Genomic DNA, 16,736 nt, shown 5'->3' with positions numbered 1-16,736 from the left:
TCACACGTTGCATTTGGTTTTGATCTCTGTTTAGTCTTATCTACAACAGCCCTCCATTCTTTTATTTTTACCTCCTGGCGGTGACTTTTGAAGAGTCCAGGGTAATTTTCTCTTGGATGTCACACATTGTAGGTTTGTCCGGTTGCTTCCTCATGGTTTCATTTAATTTGTTCCTGTATCTCCTATATTTCCTGTAATTTGGATATTTGGTCTGAAAGCTGGATTAGATTAATTTTAAACATTTATGGCAAGATTTCATGGGTGGTGATCCATATTTTGCATTACATTGTATCAGGATGCATATAATATAAAGTTGTCCCACTATTAGTGCTTGGCTAAGATGCTGACCATCAGAATTAGTATTGAAAAGGACATACTTTTTCTCTTATTAATTAACATTTAATTTATTATTATTAATCTATTAATATTTATTATTAATATATTAATATTTACTCTTCTGTTAGATGAAATTTTGGCACTGTGTGGCTGCATTGTTATACAACTACATTTCACTCTGGTTTTAGCTCCTTTTGATGATCTTTGTTTATTTATTACATTGGAAAGGCTTACAAAATGGTGACTTTCTAATTTTATCATTTCTTTTGTATTCATTAGATAACATTCTTTCACACATAAGACTTCCTCCCTTCCACCTCCCATATTTTGTTTTCTTTTTTTTAAGAGATAAACCCAAATTTTTATTGTATCAAATATATGTGTAAAATTTCCATAGAGGCTTGGTGAAATATAGAATTGTAAAAGACAAATTGTGAGTTTTCAAAAAAGAAGTCTAGATTTTCTATTTAAAATGGCAACCCGAGTCCAAATAATACATTTCTCTCACTTAAAAATTTTCCCCCACTTTTTCTAATAACTCTAGACTCATGGTATTTTTTTTTAATTCATTGCATCATAATATATTATTATAGTCATCATTATTGATGATCAAATTGTCCTAAATAGCCAGTTCAATTGGAGCCCATTCAAGCTTGTTCCTTTGGCCTCTGACATGATCTCTGTGAAAGGCAGCCATTAGATCTCTGCTTCCTAATATCCATGCCCTTACATAATCCTCCCCGCTTTGGGTATGGCTTGACCTAGTGACTCACTTCTAACAAATAGAATAGAGCAAAAGTGATGGTATGTCCTGTCTGAGATTAGGTTATGGAAAGCCTGTGGCTTCTGTCATGATATTCTCTCTTACTCTCTTGTTTGCTAACAACTAATGGAAGCCAAGTACAATGTTCTCAGCTTTACTATGAGGAAGCCCACATGGCTAGAAATGGAAGGAAACCTATCAGTCAGCAAGGAACTTAAGCTTTAAGTACAACAGCCCATGAAGAAGCAAGTATTGTCAACAGACACATCAGTGGGTTAGAAATGACTCCTCCCCCAGATGAGCCTGAGAGGACTGCAGCCTGAATGACAACTTCCTTGCAGCCTTGCGAGAGTCAGAGGACCCAGCTAAGCCACCCTCAGATTTCCTGACTCACTGAGTGAGGAGATAATTAATACTTACTGTTTTAAGGCCATATGTTTAGGAGTAATTTGTTTTGCAGCAACAGATAACTAATACAACCCCACTAGTCTCTGAGTATTTTTCTTTTACTAGTGCAAGAAGATTTCTCAGATTCCACTCACTATTTTCCCTGACTTATACCTGGAATAAGCATTTCTCCAAGTTTCTCTGGTTTTTTTTTAGTGGAATACAAGATGGTGTTTAGAATATAAGATCTGAACACAAAATGTGCTTAATGTTACAGAGATGTTATTGTTTCTACATCCTTCTAGTGAATAGAGCTAGAAAACATATAAAAAAAGCCTGAGCCCATACTGATATTTTCCATTCACATTTAATATAACATGTCTCTTCCTTACCTTCCTGAATTATATATTGTATCTCTTTTCTCTTATAGTGAGAATCTTGATTCCTTATCTTAATTGCAGAGGGGTAACATTACAAGGAAGTGGCATAGTGGTTGCCACAGTTTTAGCAATGAGAGTAAGTTCTCTGGCTTTCTGAAATATCTTCCTTTTATAGGATCTTCATTTCTACCACTTGAGGTTTTTTTGTTTGACTCTTGAGGGCTTTTTGAATGTTAGAGTTCTCTTATAAAAAGTTTTTAGAATTATTTTCCAACTTAAAAGAGTGATCTAGAAATAATTAAATAAAAATTAAGAGTATAGCAAAATATAAGTAAATAACTCTTAGTGATAGACTTGTAGGTATTTTTATTTGTATAACAAAAAACATATGTTAAGCCTTTAAGATGTGCTGTTTACTGTTTAAGGCACTGGAGGCTCAAAGTTTCTGTTTCTGGCTAGAAGAACTTATATTATGGAGAGGGAGTCATATAAATGTGCCAATATAATTGGTAAGTGTTAATATAGAGACATGCAGAACTTTCTCATGTTGAATGTTGTCTAAAGGACATATACTATTTCAGTAATAGGAAATCATAATAATTTGTTTTAAGGGTAGCAAAAGATCAAAGGGAGATACAAACAGGAGAAGAATCTTATTTAATTCTGATGAATTTAACCAAAGGATTTCTTAAATAAAATTTTGCCTATTCACCTTCTTGCTTCAAATTAAACTAGATTTTTATTCTGCATTTTGGTCAACAGTAGCCTGCATGTTTATAGTCAACTATCGTGTTGTTGATTAAAGGATATGAAGAAAAATATCAAACAATCTACTAATTTTGTAATTTCCTTAGATGGTTAAGTTCTACTTTTATTTACTTGTCTATTTTTCTAAAAAGTATTCTTTTTTAAAGTTTTGCATCTCTGCTTTAGCTAATCTCTCAGATGAAGCCTTTTAAAAATTTGCACAGCTGTAATTGATGCTCATGCTTCCAAAGAACAAGCATCAGGGCATTATTGCATTAGTCTCTTTAGTATAATTAATTCATGGAAATCCTTGAAGAAAGGGGAGGAGTGGGCAGAGAAACAGAAAGGGAAGGTGACTCAAGTGGCATCTATATTTTTACCTTTTGTTGCCTTTGGCAACTTTGGTTAAGCTTATCCACATCAGCTTCCTTTTCTTTTCTTTATTTTTTATTGTTCATATTGGTTTAATTTGATGATAATCCTTATGGAGGCAAAAAACATGCTATAAAATGACTTTGGTGGAAAATAAACCAAGGCTGACATTTAAACCTGTTGGTAATAAACATGCACAACCACAAAACTTTCAGTAGTGTTAGAGAAATTAATTCTGGGGCAGTGCAGTGTATTTACAGATGATAGCTACCCACACTCTGAAGTTCATGCTAGGCCCATGACATACCAGGCTTTGCAGAGGCTAACCATATGTAAGTGGATGAGAGAAAGCCACTGAGGATGGATTCTTATGGGTCATTTACTTTTTTAAAAACCTTATGAAAAATATTACCTAGCTCTTGCTTTTATTTTTCCTTTTTAAGTTCCATTTCTAGTGCATGAGCATAGTCGTTGGAGAAGATATTTCTGATTTGCAAAGCTGAAATGAAAATCAAAAATTGCTGGGGTGAGGGTATAGCTCAGTGATAGAGCACATGCCTAGCATGCAAGAGGTCCTGGGTTTAATCCCCAGTGCCTCTGTTAAAAAATAAATTAATTTAATTAAAAAAAAAGAAATTGCTATCTACTAGTTGCCTTAGGCATCACAGATACAGAGAATGATAAGACAAAACCCCTTTTTTTTTCAAGCAGTTCTCTGCTTAAGCCCGTTTGAATCATGACCTTGGACACAGACATCTATATTGGGAATGTTTTACGAGGAAGTGTCAACAAGGAGGGCCATGATATGTCACTAGAAAATACCCAGTTGGGAGAATACCTTATAGACTATTTGAGCTCTCCTGTCCTTAGTAACACTTGAAACAAAATGAATTTATGTACTTACTGTCTTATTGTTATGTGATAGATAACAATGACACAGAGGCTGTGAGGAACTAGCCTGGTTCCAAAGCCTTGTAAACAATGATCAGTTTCATGGAGGTATCCACGTGGAGTGGTTGTGAGTCACGGTTAAGTGATTGTGACACATCTGAAAGGCAGACTTCTGTCACAGAAATGAAGAGATCTCTGGATAGATGATTACATATAGTTTTGTAAAGACACCTGGAAACTTTGATCTGAGATAGACCACATCACAGAGAAACTGTTATTGTCTGAGAGCACACTAATGGTAAAAACCTTTAAAAACATATCCTAACTAAATCTTATGTGTGCTCAAATTGCCACTTGTTTTGTGATCACTGGAATTAATAGTTTAATGTGTGCCTGTGAAATGTTATGCCAGACATAAGGGTAAGAAAATATTCTAGCAGTCCTTGGAAAGTGCATCCTTCTTCTCTGATACTTGATTTTATTTTTAATATTCACTGAAAGTATGCTATCATCAGTAAATTTCACTCAAGATTTTCATGTTGTAATTTCATTGTCCTTGAGTAAGACTGTAGAAATAATGGAATAATAAAAAAAAAGATATTTAAGAAAGTTGAAAGGAAAGATGCTCATGTAGTTTGACTTAGAGTGCAGCATTCTCCGTGATCTAGCTCCTAACTTTCCTTTTGAATTCTTGTCATGTCCCAATATATATTTTTCTTCTTTATTCACCCAAACCAACTAATTGGCAACTCTTCCTTAATGTTCTAATTCTTCCTGATTGCTGTTCACGTTGTTACCTCACTTGTGCCTTGTATGCTTTTTATTAATGCCTACAATAGCCTAGAGGATATTACCAGAAAGAAAATTATATTATTGTTGGCCAAGGTCATCTCGTGAGAGGCCAGTTTCTTTTTCTTTCTGGTGTTCTTTTTCTCTTTTTTGCCCGCAGTTCTCTGGGCCTTTTTGATTCATCTTCCTTGTGATAGTTGGGTTCTCTAGGAGGTAGATATGGAGACTGGATAGAAGTGCAAAAGGGGAAGGAGGGGAAAATGAGGCAGAAATGAATGAGAGGAAGCCATTGGTCTGCGATGCTGACCTGATGATACCCAACCGAGGGGTCTAGAGCATGGCTGTCTGGTAGAGGGGTCCTACATCAGGTGGAAATAGTCAGCCTCTGTATCACTGTCTTGTTCAGTCATTGTTTAGCTCCCTCCACCCTCAGAAAAGAGTGATCTCAGCTGGAAAGCTGGACCAGATCTTGATATAGTTGATGGCTGGAGGCTGTCAGTCTTGCATACAACTTGCAGCTGGACAGTCTGACCTTTCTTGAAGAGAAAATCCTGCCCCCTAGGATTCCAGTTCTATGCCTAAGATGTAGCAAAATTCTGAACACCCCCAATTTCTGGTTTCCTCTGGGGGTTATTTTCCTCCTCTATGTATTAGGAAGGGTTCTTAGATTTTTCAGATTTAATATAGTAAGACTAATCCTTTCTCTAGCTGACTTCAAGAACCCCTCATAACATAACTGTGTTGCCGAATTTAAGGGCTCTATCTCTTTACTGTATCTCCTCAGTCTCTAACATACTGGGGGAAAAAAAAAGAGGAATGAGGAAGAACGAGTCAGATCATAGGTGACCTTCTCTGCGGAAGTTTTCCAACACCTTCCTCTAGGGTAAAGTCATGGTTTTCAACTGTGCTTGCACCGTATGCTGTGAATACCTCAGTTACAGCTTTTAGCGCACTGTATTCTCATAGTTGACTTGCTTGTCTGTCTGCTGATGCCTGGACACTTGTCAAAGGCAAGAAAATTCCTTGTCCTCCTGCCTGTCTCTGACACTTAGGTTTGTAGTAAATGCTTCAGTGTAGATAGATGTAAATAGGTTTAAACTCTGTGCTGTGATGGTAGTGGCAAACCCACAGTGATATAAAGCTGTATTTTAGGTGTTTTCATTAGAGATTTCTAAACCATTGAAAACAATACTCAGTACTCAATCAGCACTTTATAAAAATATTTATAATACACACATATTATTACAAAATTTAGAAAACATTGGATGATTTTTTTGGAAAAAGTAAAACTTTTGTCATTGTACTACCTAAATATATTCAATATTTTACTTCCTTTGTGATTTTTAATTTGATTTTGAATTTTTATTAGTTGACGTATATGAATACCCATACATTTACATCTAATATTATGTTAAAACATTTACCATGTCATTTAATATTCTTCAAAAATTATTTGTTAAATTATTTTTCTATTGGAAGTTAGATTGTTTCCAGTATTTGCTTTAATGTATGTCTTGTCATGAACTTCCTTTGATATAAATCTTTATTCTCATCTCTGAGACTATTTCTTTTAGGTTAAACAGAAGTACATTTACTAATGTTTGTTCATTTTGTCTAATTATTTTCCAGAGAGTTTATACCAGTTTATCTCACCAGCTGGGTGTGAGAGACCCTTCACACTACACTCCTGGCAGGACTGTTAGCTTGAGAAGAGGACAGTCAGACAGCGCAATCAAGGTTTTTTTCTCTTCTAGTTGGTATGCCTATTTATTAATAACTTAAATATTTTATTTTATATATAATTAGCCATTTATATATCATCTATGAATTTTCTATTCATATTCTTTGTCAGTTTTCAATAGAAGTTCTAGAGCCCTTGTTACAAATTTAGTGAGTTTTTAATATGGCAGATATTAAATGTCTGTCATTAGTATAAATAACATTCTCAATTTTAATTGTACCATAATTTTATGAGGTTTTACCCTTCAGAGGGCTTCAAGCTCTATGTGGGTAAATTTAGCAACATTTCCTAATTATGTATTTTATTTGTGTCTATGTTTAGAAAGTGCTTATCCATTCTAAGATCAGTTAAATAGTCATATTTCTCTTCTCTGCTTTTATTTTGAAATGAAACTTATTTTAATGAATGATCATTTGAAATTTTGATCCAACTTAATCTGTTCCTCAAAAGTATAATTTCCCCTAAACCTTTGGATAATTCCTCCATATGCATTAGTTTGCAATGCTTCTTTTTCATTTATTATGATCTTTTAAAATTTTTATTGGTTTTAAGATAGTCTCTAATCTTCCGTTGATTTGTTTTCCATTCTTGAAACAATATTTACAAATGTTTTATGTATGCTTGAAAAGAAGGCATATTCCCTGTTGGTAGGAGACGTACATACATGCATCCGTATGTTCACATTTGTTTCAGGTCAATACAAACTACCTTCAGAAATCAGGTTAAGTTATATAATGTGCTCAGCTGCCAGATGTAATTCATTAGGGAGTGGTGCCAATTAGGTGGCAGGGAGAGCACATACCAAGACATAAACTCAAATATTGAAAAAAAAAATAGTTGTATGGATACACTTCTTCAGCCTCAGCTTTGTTTATGGGATAAATTTGGCTTATTGTCTCTTCATCTGCATATTCTGGTATGCCTAATTATATTGGATGGGGCGATTTTATTTAAAACAAAACATTTGTAATTGCTTTTTGCTTTCTGAGAGGATGGCAAAAATGATGTATACTTTTATTGGGAAAGAGATTGGAGTGGGATGAGAAACAAAAGACTGAACTTTCAAAGCTTCTATTAATTTTTCTATGTTTAACTCAAACCATTGGATTATTTGCTTATCAGATATGATTTGATCTCTGAACTTTTGGAAAGCTAACTTCCTGTGCAAATATGTAGTAGTGAGTCTTGGGGGTGGCAACTGAGGTGAGTGAAATTAGAAATTAGAGACCTTATCTTTGTTGAGAAGTAAAATGATGAGAAGTAAAGTTTGCAACAATATGTATATAAGTTTAAGTATTATTTTAAAAATAGACTTTTACCTGAAGGGGAAAAATACTTGTATTAAAGTAAAACAAAATCTGCAGAACTCTACTTATAAGTAAAATGAAATTACATAAACCAGTACCCACCAAATTGTGTCTGTCCTAGGAAATAAGCTTTTGGTTCTTTGCATTGTTTAATTCAGCAGTGTACAATATCTTTTACATAGACTTGGAAACAAATCAACTAACAGTAAATTTATCACCAAGGAATGATTGCATAGGTGCCATATGAGATAGCTTAGGACCCCTTACCATGATATTAAGACATGCCAAGAAAAGGACCTGGAAGTACAGGCTTGAACTCCCATGGCAGAGAACAGCCTCAAGACAGGGTGAATAACTCAACACACGAGAGGGCTCCATGAGAGATGAATTCGTGCAGTGCCTTTCACACAGAGGCCACCACCCACAGCCTGTTGGTGTTAAGCAGAAGAGTAGCATAAACCAGAATAAAGCAACAGGGAGCCCTGTCACAGTGTGGGAACCCTGAAGGGAGTTTGGATGGAGAGAAAAAGGAAATGAATGAAAAAGGTTATGTTTTAGTTTGTTTCTGTTTTGTGTAAATCTAAATAAGCACTGTGTTTTAAGGGGTGGTTCTCAACTGGGTGCAGCATGAACATAAAAAGCACTTTCAGTATTTATCAACTCCTCCATTTCACTCTTTAGGGATGTTACAGACAGATTCAGCAACCTTTGGACACTTGACTGATAAGTTTTGGACAGTGCAGTGTAAAGAGGTGGCATGTGCAGTTTCGAGGAGGTTCTTTAAAGGAGAGGACATGCTATTTTCTGAGATAAGGCAGAACGGAATGGCCCTGAAAACAGAGCAACAGGAAAATGTTAGGGCAGCTTTCCTGGGGGAAGCAGAGCTAGGTAACAAGGCAAGAAGCTAGATTTATCAGAAAAATGGGTGAAATTCATACTAGTGGAGTTACCAAACTGCCAAGTATGTATAAGTAGTTTTCTTGTCACTGGCCCAAACTTTCAGTTAAGTTGACTATAAACAAAAAAAATCCTTTATGAGCAGTTTGATAAATGAAGAAACAGATCTGTGTCCCATGTCTGGACCTATGCACAGTGGAAAAAGGAGAATGAGATGGAAAGCAAGAATCTAATCAGATTCAGGGGCAGGAACAAGGCTAGCGGGAATCCTGAGAAGGAAAGGAATTTCCCAGAAGTCTTGGGGAGGCCACTGAACCTTTTTGCCTGACATGTAACGTGGGCATTTGCCAATTTTATTTTTGACAGGAAGATGACTTTAGCTGACATCTGGATGTTATTTATTCTATTATTAAAAATAGTTATAACCTTGTTTTTGTTTATTTGCTCTGGCAAAGGTTGTAATTTATTACTATAATTGTGTTTCTGTTATTTACTCATATATTTGACAGTCTTGTTTTATGTATGGTGTTGTTATACTATTTGAGACATTAAAATTCATGGCTATTACAACTTTTTTGCCTAAATTTTATTAGGTAAAATTTCTCTTTGCTTACCCAAGAACATGATGTACTCTTTCATTTGTTTGGATCTTCTTTTGTATCTCTCAGGCAATTAAAAAGTATTTCTTTGGAGAGCTTAATATTTCTTCTTAGATGTTCCAAGGTGTGACAGAGACTTGTAGTTGTCCCCAGTATCATTTCTCTCCTTCTTTGCCTGCAGTGGAAGCCCTGAATTTTAGCTGGCACTTGGCTCCCAAGATAGAAAGCTTTATTTTTCAGCTTCCCTTGTAGTCAGGCTTGGTCTTGCCTAAGTTTTGGACAGTGCGATATAAATGGAGGTGATATGTGCAGTTTTGAGGCGTGTTCTTTAAAGGAGAAGGCTTGTTCTTCTTTTTCCTCTTTCTTGCGGTAAGAATGGGACACTGTGGCTGGACCAGAAAGCTGGAAGGAGCCTGGGACCCTTAGGGACCTGTGGAACTGCTACTCTAGTCTCGGGCTTCTGACCAGTGGACTTTTCACATTAAACAATAACCACTTGTGTGTCTCAGCCACTGTTTATTTGGGTTTTATGTTGCATGTAGCCAGACCTAATGCTAATTTACATAGCAGGCATTTAAGGAAATCTCTTTTTATTGGTATTATAAATGAGATATTCTCCCCACTGTGTCTTCTAATTGATTATTTTTTCTATGTATAAGTTGGTATATTCACTTTGTGTCTTACTACATGACTGAATTTTCATATTGTGTGCAGTGGTTAGGGAACAAGGATGGAACACAGAAGAAAGGGAAGTGCTGGTTTATGTGATAGCTTTAGCACTTGAAAGAGTTGGGGCACTGTGTTTATTGTAACAATAGTGGAGATGATTTGCATTTGTTTACTGCTACAGAAGTTTCACACAAAAAGAATGACAGGGTCAGAGAGAATAACTACTTGTTTAAGGCACTTCAGCAGAAAGCTTACAGAGCAACATTTAAAGAGAGTCTCATCTCCTGCAACTTAGAGAGCCACCTGTACTGAAAACGAGGCCTGACATTTGATGATAAGACTGGCAGAGTTACAGGAGATTGAATTAATAGTCCTAGCTGGTCTCCGATGCTAAAGTCAAAGACCTGGTATAGGGACATTTGGGCAGATGCTCTTGAGAACCACAAACCCACAGATTCCTGTGAAAATCTCAGGCTGGCTAAACCACCTCCTCCTGCTAGAGGACAGCATGGAGGCAAAGGCCTCTCTGAAGCAGATTTCTTGAAAAATATGTTTATTCTTCTCATGCTCTTTTACTACTTACCCTTAACTTTTCTAAGTCAGTGGAGCCAGGTGTCAGTGTGGTCTGTCCCGGGAAGAACTGCTTCTTCAGGTGGTGTGTGCTGCAGGGTATGGCTCATATTTACCAGCAGGAAGCAGAAAAAAAACCAGATAGTAATGGATCTTGAAGATGCTCGACTAGGAGGGGGAGACACAAAGCTGAGTAGCGGAGGGCTTTGCCTTTCGTCTTTTTCTCCTCTTTCCATCAAACTTTGTTAAATACATTTGGTTTTGCTTTTATCTAGATTGTAGGGTTTGCAGTCAGGTGTTTAAGGTGATTGGGATCTGGCAAGAGTGCTATGAAAGAAAGGAGATCATTTACATGTTGGAAGAGCCCTGTAGATACACCCGTGGGCTGGTGGTCTAACGAGGCCAAAACATTGTTTCAGGGGAGAAGTTGAACAAGGTGGAAGGAGAAGTTGTCATGAGAAAGCAAAATACTTGAATGAGTGCTTTTGGAGGTGGAACAATTGTGGATGATGACAAAAACGGATTTGGGTTGTGGGTATCTGAGTTGGAAGTGGAAGAGAAAGTTACTTGGAACCGGTAGACCAGGTAACTAACTGCAGGGCTGGTTTTGCTGGAACACCGAAGCCCTTCAGGGGGATGGCAGGCTTTAACGTGGAGAAGAAGACTGTGGGCCAGGTGACACAGGCATCCATTTCATTTGACTACAGTAACAAGAAAGGGGCAGAGAGTATAACAAAAATGCATGAGTCTCAAAGAGCAGGTTCTTTATGAAGGGTGAAAATAATAATGGTCTGGAAGCAAAGATACATTCTGTAGAGTTCTGAATCCATAGGAAGACAATGAAAGAGAATATATTTTCTTCCTCCATTCTTTTGGGTAGGCAGATTTTTTTCTCTCTATACAGTTAGATCAATCTTATTGTTTGTAAAAATTCCTCCCAAATTCCAGCAATATCATTTCTGTCAGTATGAATATATTTCAAGTGGGAAGTTGTGAGAGGTCAATTTGTGGGGCTGCCAACCCACTGCCATTTTAAGTGGAAGTTTAAATAAAATCTTTATCGTATATGTCAGCACATTATATATATGTCAGTGGGAAGCTATTTTCAGTTTATATAAATTTTAAGATTTTATAATCTTCAGTTATTAATGGCTTGAGACAATAGTGATGCCAATAAAACTAGACAATTTAATAAAAAAAATTATAACCAGACTTTTAAAAAACAAATCTGATTATTCAAAATGACTGATGTGCTATTTCAATATTAGTTTAAAAGCAAAATTTTCTGCCTTTCAGAGTTTTCCATGACAGCTGTTTTCTTTTATTTCTATTTTTGCTTGTTATTCCATAGAAAACAATAAACAGAAACTTCTAAAACAGATGGCTACTATTGTATTTTGTAGTTTATTTAAAAAATATACGACCCAAAACATCTGCCATAATCTGGATTAAGTTCTCAGAAATGATTTGGAGTTGATGTTTCCCAGCTGGAAATGATAATGGTGTTCACATAGTGACTAGGCCAACACTAAGGTGAGCGTTGTGCTTCTGTGGAAACATTTGAAGAAATTCTTAAAGGGTTCTGTTCTCATCTCTGTGGGAAGGTAGCAATTATCCTCCATGAGTACCTCCTGGGCTTCTAAAAGCAAAGACACCCAAAGCAAGATTTTGAGTAATTTGAGAAACTCCCTCATAGAGTAGAAATACAGTGACTTTATTCGCATGAATAAAATTGTTAGAACAATTCTGTGCATGCCTGCTGTGCTTTTGAAGGATAATCTTTTTTTTTTCTGCTAAGCCTTCTAGTAATTGTCATTTTTAAAAGGAATAACATTTTGCTTTCCTTTTTAACTCAATCAGTTTGGTCTTAGATATTCCTACAATATTGGAACCAAACTTGAAATTAGGACTAGAAGTTGTGAGATGAATTTAACCTGGGAAAAGCCTGATGGTGGCATTCTTGTTGCATTTAAATGTGATGAAACTACTACAAAAGAAGATTCATTTCTGGATTCATTTTTGGTGCATTTCTAAAGCTCTCCTTTTATCTCCCCCATGTTTTAAAGTCTCCAGAAAGAGACCACTCTGAAGCAGCTTTTAAATGGTGCACTTAAATTCACACTTTATTCTACTCTATCCATTCTGCCAGAATGTGTCCTTAGAGTATCACTTTGACCAGATCACTCTGTTGTTCAGTGTCCATCACTCTGCTGTTCGGTGTCCATTATTCAGAGAATATAATGCAAACATCATATTCTGACCATTAAGGCCCTCTATAGTCTGGGTTTTTCAAACTGTGATATATGGTTAATTGCCTTTTCAAGTCTTAGTAACATTTCTGCCTAAACATTGGGAAATGTTCAGCAACAATCATAGTACTTGCTTCTATAGGATGTGATTTTTTTAGGTCAGTTATGTCTCTCTGGGATATATACTTGTTAAAAAAAGTTATTATTTAACTTTTTGAAAGTATACCAAAGTCTTGTGCATGAAATTGCACCACCTAGATCCTTGCTCAGTGGATCCTTGTGACCAGCAATTCTGCTCCTTTGGTATGTTTTCAACAAAGTTGAATCTATATTCCAACTGAAAGAGACGTACAGGAATATTCAAAGAAGCATTATTTGTAATGGTCCAGAGGAAAGATAGTCTCTTGTAGCTATAGGTAGAATTTATAAAATCTAAATTGCTCATAAAAGCAATTATCCTTCAATTATAAACGTTCACTAATAAAAAATGGATATAGATGTATCTTGGTATATTTTGTGTGTGTTTTAATGGAGGTGCTGGGGATCAAACCCAGGACCTCCATGCATGCTAAGCACACACCTTACCGCTGGGCTATACTCCCAACCCCAATCTTGGTATATTTATAAAATTGATTATTTTACAGCAATAGAAATAAATTACTGCTACATGCAACAACATGAGTGCATTTTCTAAATATTACATTGAGTAAAAGAAGCCAGAAATATAAAAAAAATATGCTATAAAATTTAATTTGTGTGAAGGTAAAAAATAGGAAATGGTGTTAGAAGTCAAAGTAGTAAGTAAGGGGTGGGTGTGATTGGCAAGTGGCAAAATAGGGTTGTCTGGGTGCTGGGGGTAATCTAGTTTTTGCCCTGGGTAATAATGGTTGTATGTATCATAAGTTCATTTTGTAATAAGTCATCAAACTATTCATTTACATGCTTCTTTCTGAATCTAGGCTGTTTTTAAATCAAAAGTTTATTAACAAAAACTATAAAAACAGGTTTGATTTTTATTTTTAAGAATCAGCTTTTGTTCAGAATATCGAAGGTGAACTAGAGTGATTTGAAATACATGTTTCAATCTTACCATCATAACAAGAGCAGGGGGAGATTGCAAAAAAACAGTCTTTTGCAAACAAAATGAGGAAATAAGACTGACTAAATTAAAAGCACAGAAGCAGTTCTGTAAGAGAAAGCCACGATCCTCAAAGACACAGAGACAGAAAAGGGAAAATAGGGTATTAAAGTCCAGTATAAATTGGAAAAAGAGGAGAAAAAAAGAGGAAACATACTGAGGATTAAACTCTCTTTAAAGAAGGGACTGGAAAAGTTGGGGGACAGGTAGATTTTAGTTGTCACTCTTCAGAAACTATGAATTTGTCCCAGAGAAATTTAACAGAGGAATGAGATGAAGATCATGTAGTGCAGACTGGGATGACTTCCAATAGAAAGATTAAGGAGATTAATGTAAAGTGGTCTCTTAAATCTTCACACATTCTTCCTAGTTAGTACTCCCCACAAAAGTAAGTATGTTGTGTTAAACATGGAGAGATTGCTACACCACATGTTATAGATTTGGGTGAAGGTAACTTGAAGGATCAATGTAAAATTCTCAAAGAATATCCCGGTAAGTTTCAAGGTAAGAGTTATGGCAAGTGGCTCTGCAGGTCCTAGCAGGACTACGAGCTTGATTCAAATTAGGTGATCTGTGCAGCTGTGAGGGGCTAAGAGTCTGGGAATTAAGACAGCCTAAGGAATGTGGGGTACTTTGACTTTCAGTGATGGGACTAGCTTAACAAGGGATATAGGACATGATGGTATTAGTCTTAAAGTTCTCTCAGGAACATGTAGATGGTCAGATCTAATTATATCATCCTTCAAAGGATTGTTAAGCAATTGCACTGGTGATGTTAGGAGTTCTTGGGGGTGAAGAGTGAGTGGCTTCACTGGGAACAGTGGGGAGTGCTGAGTACCCTACAGTTGTGTTGGCAGTGCAGAGTTAAGGGAGCAAGGTGTCATGCTGAACACTTGGAGTTCTGTGGTTCCTCCTCCCAACTCAGTCTTCTGTGGACAATTTCAAGGTGAGGAGCATGCCTTGGATCCTATGAAAGAGAGTTGTGGCTAGTAGAGGCCCATTGTTACTGGGAGGAAATCTAATTCCTTAAATCAACCAATTAAATAGCAAACTATATTATTATACCAACGAATGTTGAAAGACACTTAATAAAACCCAGCAACTCTTTTTTTTTAAACATTTTTTATTGAGCTATAGTCATTTTACAGTGTTGTGTCAAATTCCAGTGTAGAGCACAATTTTTCAGTTATACATGAACATACATATATTCATTGTCATGTTTTTTTTCACTGTGATCTACCACAAGACCATGTATATATTTCCCTGTGCTATACAGTATAAACTTGTTTATCTATTCTGTCTACACCTGTCAGTATCTGCAAATTTTGAAATCCCAGTCTGTCCCTTCCCACTCCCCTCCCCCTCGGCAACCACAAGTTTGTATTCTATGTCTATGAGTCTGTTTCTGTTTTGTATTTATGTTCATTTTTTTTTTTGATTCCACATATGAGTGATCTCATATGGCATTTTTCTTTCTCATTCTGGCTTGCTTCACTTAGAATGACATTCCCTGGGGACATCCATGTTGCTGCAGATGGTGTTATGTTGTTGTTTTTTATGGCTGAATGGTATTCCATTGTATAAATACACCACCTCTTCTTTATCCAGTCACCTGTTGATGGACATTTAGGCTGTTTCCATGTCTTGGCTATTGTAAATAGTGCTGCTGTGAACATTAGGGTGCAGATGTCTTTTTGAAATAGGGTTCCTTCTGGATATATGCCCAGGAGTGGGATTCCTGGGTCATATGGTAAGTCTATTCCTAGTCTTTTGAGGAATCTCCATACTGTTTTCCACAGTGGCTGCACCAAACTGCATTCCCACTAGCAGTGTAGGAGGGTTCCCTTTTCTCCACAGCCTCTCCAGCATTTGTCATTTATGGACTTTTGAATGATGGCCATTCTGACTGGTGTGAGGTGATACCTCATCGTAGTTTTGATTTGCATTCCTCTGATAATTAGTGATATTGAGCATTTTTTCATGTGCCTATTGATCATTTGTATTTCTTCCTTGGAAAATTGCTTGTTTAGGTCTTCTGCCCATTTTTGGATTGGGTTGTTTTTTTCTTATTATGTCACATGAGCTGCTTGTATATTCTGGAGATCAAGTGTTTGTCAGTTTCATCATTTGCAAAAATTTTCTCCCATTCCATAGATTGTCTTTTTGTTTTACTTAATGGTTTCCTTTGCTGTGCAGAAGCTTGTAAGTTTAATTGGGTCCCTTTTATTTATTCTTGCTTTTAGTTCTATTGCTTGGGTAGACTGCCCTAGGAGAGCATTTTTGAGATACATGTGAGGTAATGTTTTGCCTCTATTTTCTTCTAGGAGGTTTATTTTATCTTGTCTTATGTTTAAGTCTTTGATCCATTTTGAGTTTATTTTTGTGTATGGTGTGAGGGAATGTTCTAGCTTCATTGATTTACATGCTGCTGTCCAGTTTTCCCCACACCATTTGCTGAAGAGACTGTGTTTATTCCATTGTATATTCTTGCCTCCTTTGTCGAAGATTAGTTGACCAGAAGTTTGTGGGTTCATTTCTGGGTTCTCTATTCTGTTCCATTGGTTCATATGTCTGTTTTTGTACCAATACCATGCTGTCTTGATTACTGTAGCTCTGTAGTATTGTCTTAAGTCTGGGAGAGTTATTCCTCCAGCCTCTTTCTTTCTCTTCAGTAATGCTTTGGCAATTCCAGGTCTTTTGTGGTTCCATATAAATTTTATTATGATTTGTTCTATTTCTGTGAAATATGTCCTGGGTCATTTAATAGGGATTGCATTAAATCTGTAGATTGCCTTGGGTAGCCAGCAACTCTTTCTTATCTAAAACTCTAAGTGAAAAGGAAGAGAACAAGTTAATTTTATCTCAACAGTAAATAACAAAATAAATGACATAATATTAAGC

The sequence above is a fragment of the Camelus ferus genome, chromosome 2, assembly GCF_009834535.1.
Source record: "Camelus ferus isolate YT-003-E chromosome 2, BCGSAC_Cfer_1.0, whole genome shotgun sequence".
Lineage (NCBI taxonomy): Eukaryota > Metazoa > Chordata > Mammalia > Artiodactyla > Camelidae > Camelus > Camelus ferus.
Note: the sequence above shows the minus strand (reverse complement) of the source record.